This window comes from Elephantulus edwardii, unplaced genomic scaffold (assembly GCF_000299155.1).
Source record: "Elephantulus edwardii isolate Elephantulus edwardi_28Jun2011 unplaced genomic scaffold, EleEdw1.0 scaffold00199, whole genome shotgun sequence".
Classification (NCBI taxonomy): Eukaryota; Metazoa; Chordata; class Mammalia; order Macroscelidea; family Macroscelididae; genus Elephantulus; species Elephantulus edwardii.
Window position 1 is genome coordinate 2,119,159 of NW_006399949.1, and position 3,487 is coordinate 2,122,645.

The following is a 3,487-nucleotide window of genomic DNA, read 5'->3' on the forward strand; positions in this document are numbered from 1 at the left end:
TAACAGCAGACTTTCCCATGGCAATGTGGAAAGAAAAATCAAAATACACTTCACATCAATATACTGGCCATTTACAGTATTTTTCAGCAGTAAAAAACACAGACTTGGTAACAGAAATGAGGATGAGGATATAAGGATAGAATTGTGTACACTCCATGATTTATTCATTGCATTTATTACTTTATAAGAAACATAAATGCAGAATATACACATGGATATGCACAGGGATCGGATCGATTATAACTGTGGAAGGAATCAGTGGAGAAGATCATTAACATCTGTGAAAACTTTGCCAGGTGCTGACTGTGAAACAAACCATCAAGCAATCATATCCAAGTTCAAACTGAAGTTAAAAAAAAAAATCAAATCCACAGGAATGAAAATTTGACCTTGAGTCTATCCCACTTAAATTTCTAAACCATCCCAGGAACAGATTGGAGATCTTGAACATGAATGAATGAAACCAGGTGAGCTGTGGGAGAATATAAAGAATATCATACAGAAAGAATGCAAAAGTCCATTAAAAAGACAGAGGAGGAAGACAGACCAAGATGGACTCTAAATATTGCACTAGAGTGTCAGGGCAGCTCTGGAAGACAAAGCAAAGCATTAGGAAAAAAATGTGCAAAGAACTGGAGGAGTCAGATAATCAAAAGGGGCAGACTTGCTTGGCATTTCTTAAGCTGAAGGAACGAAAGAACAAATTCAAGCCTTAAGTATGCTATGGGCAGAATATTTCAGGAGCTAGGAAGAATTAAAAGAAGGTGGACACAGGACACAGAGCCCCTAAACCAAAAGAATTGGCTGACATAGAAGAATTTCATAAAACAACATATGAACATGAGGCCGTAGCAATGAAGAGGAAGTTCAAGTTGTTCTGAAGAAATCGGCAAAAAAATCAAAGCCCCAGAAATTGATGGAATACCAACTGATATATTTCAACAAACAGATACAGCCCTGGACATGATCACCAGGTTTTGCTAAAAAATCTGGAGGACAACTACCTGGTCAAAAGACTGGAGGAGATGTGTATTTGTTCCCATTCCAAAAAAGGTGACCTGACAGAGTCCGGAAATTATCAAACAATATCAGTTCTTTCATATGCAAGTAAAATCCTGCTGAAGATTATCCCAAAAAGACTGGAACGGTACATTGACAGAGAACTACCAGAAATACAAGCTGTGTTTAGACGAGGCTGTGGCATTACAGACAGTATTACCAATGTCAGATGGATCTTTGGCAACTGCAAAGAGTACCAGAGAAATGCATATCTGTGTTTCATTGACTTTGCAGAGGCATTTAACTGTGTGGATCATGACATTTTGTGGCTAACTTTGAAAAGAATGGGAATCCCGGAATACTTGATTGTGCTCATATGAAACCTATATTTGTACCAGGAAGCAGTCCTCAGAACAGAGCAGGGAAACACCGCATGGTTAAAAATCTGGAAATGAGTGTGTCAGGGATGCATCCTTTCTCCATAGCTTTTCAAGCTATATGTAGAACAAACAAATCATTGGAGAAACTGGGCTTTATGAGGAGAAATGTGGCATCAGGGTTAGAGGAAGACTCATCAACAACCTGCAATACGCACATGACATAACCTTGCTTGCTAAAACTGAGGAGGACCTGAATCATATACTAAAGAAGGTCAAAGACTGTAGTCTTCAATATAGATTGAAGCTCAACATCAAGAAGACAAAGATTCTGATTACTGGGTCAACTGGCAACACCATGATAGAGAAGAGACTGAGGTTGTTAGCAATTTCCGCTTGCTTAGCTCCACAATCAACACTCTTGACACCAGTAGGAGTCAAGAAATAAAAAAACAAATTGCATCAATGAAGTCTTCTGTCAGATACCTCTCTAAAAAGTGATGAAAAATAATGTCAGTCTAGAGACTAAGGTGCACCTGATCTAGGACATTGTCTTTGCAATTACTTGCTATGCATCAGAGAGCTGGACAACGACTAAGGATGGTAAAAAAAGAATCAATGCCTTTGAGTTACGGTGCTGGAGAAGAGAGTTTAACATATCACAGAACACCAGGACAACAAGTAGGCCTGTCTAGGAGATGGTGAAACCAAGTTTCTCCTTAGAAGGAAGGATTTTGAAGCTCCATCTCACATACTTTGGGCACACAGCCAGGAGTTACCAACCCCTGGAGGACAGCATGCTTTGGAAGGGTGGAGGGACAGTGCAAGAGAGGAAGACCTTAGATTAAGTGTATTGACACAGTGACTGGGGTGATGGGGGTAGGTGTGTCAGAGTTAGTGAGATTGGCTCAGTATAGGTCAAGTTTCAAAACGATTGTACATAGGGTCACTGTGAGTTACAGGCAAATCAAAAGCACATTATAACAATAAAAACATCTTACCACTTCCTTCACATACATCTTAAAATATATGAAAGATTACTTATATTACTTATTATTTAAATCACTTATATTAAAATATATGTAAAAATATAAAGGTGAAACATTACCTTATTTGACAGAAAATTAAAACCACAGTGCTTCAAGTAATCATGGTGGATTGAATACATGCATAAATTTTATTTTCTTAAAAACAAAAACAAAAAACGGACTCATTCCCTATTACTACTAAGTTGGAACCAACTCTTAGCTGACCATCTGTTGGGTTTCAGAGGCTGAGCATCACATGGGAGGCTACTGCTCATCAATATCTGTAGGAGCTGTGGAGTCAATGAACCACTGGTGGATTTGGACCAACATGAAAGCTCACTCTTTGGGTCAGCAGTACGACTTCCCGTGGACTAGAACAGCAAAGTGAACTGCTGTATGTTCCTTTTGTTACCATGTATTGTCAAACTGGAACCAAGCTACAGCTGACCTTCCACGCAGGTTTTCATAGACAGAAGTAGATCGACCATATTTCTCCCATGGAGCAGTTGGTGGATTCGTACTGTGTGCTGTAGGGGTGGCAGCACAGCTCCTTAGCAAAAACAGGAGATAAGATGATCGTAACATCTAAGTGGACAAGTGGTAACTGATTTTGTAAGTTTAAAAAGACTAATCCAAAGGAAGAAAAGTAACACATCAGTGGGCCAATCAGCAATACAGAATCCTGCAAAGGCCTAGGGACTGGCAGCACTGGTCATTTAGTGGGATTCACTCCTATAGCTGAGACCGCTTTCCAGACATTTTGAGATTGTTAATAGCTTCAGCTTGCTTGGCTTCATATTCAACATTCTTGTTACCAGGAACCACGAAATCAAAAGACAAATTGCATTAGGAAAATCTGTTGTCAGGAATCTCTCTAGAGATTTAGAACTGATCCAAACCATGCTCTTCACAATTACTTGCTGTGCATCAGAGAGCTGGACAATGACTAAGAATCATAGAAAAAGAATCAATGCCTTTGAGTTGTGATGCTGGAGAGGAATATTGACCATACCAGGGAGTGCTAAGAGAACAAACAAATCTATCCAAAACACGCTGCTCCTTGGAGGCAAGGCTTTTGAAACT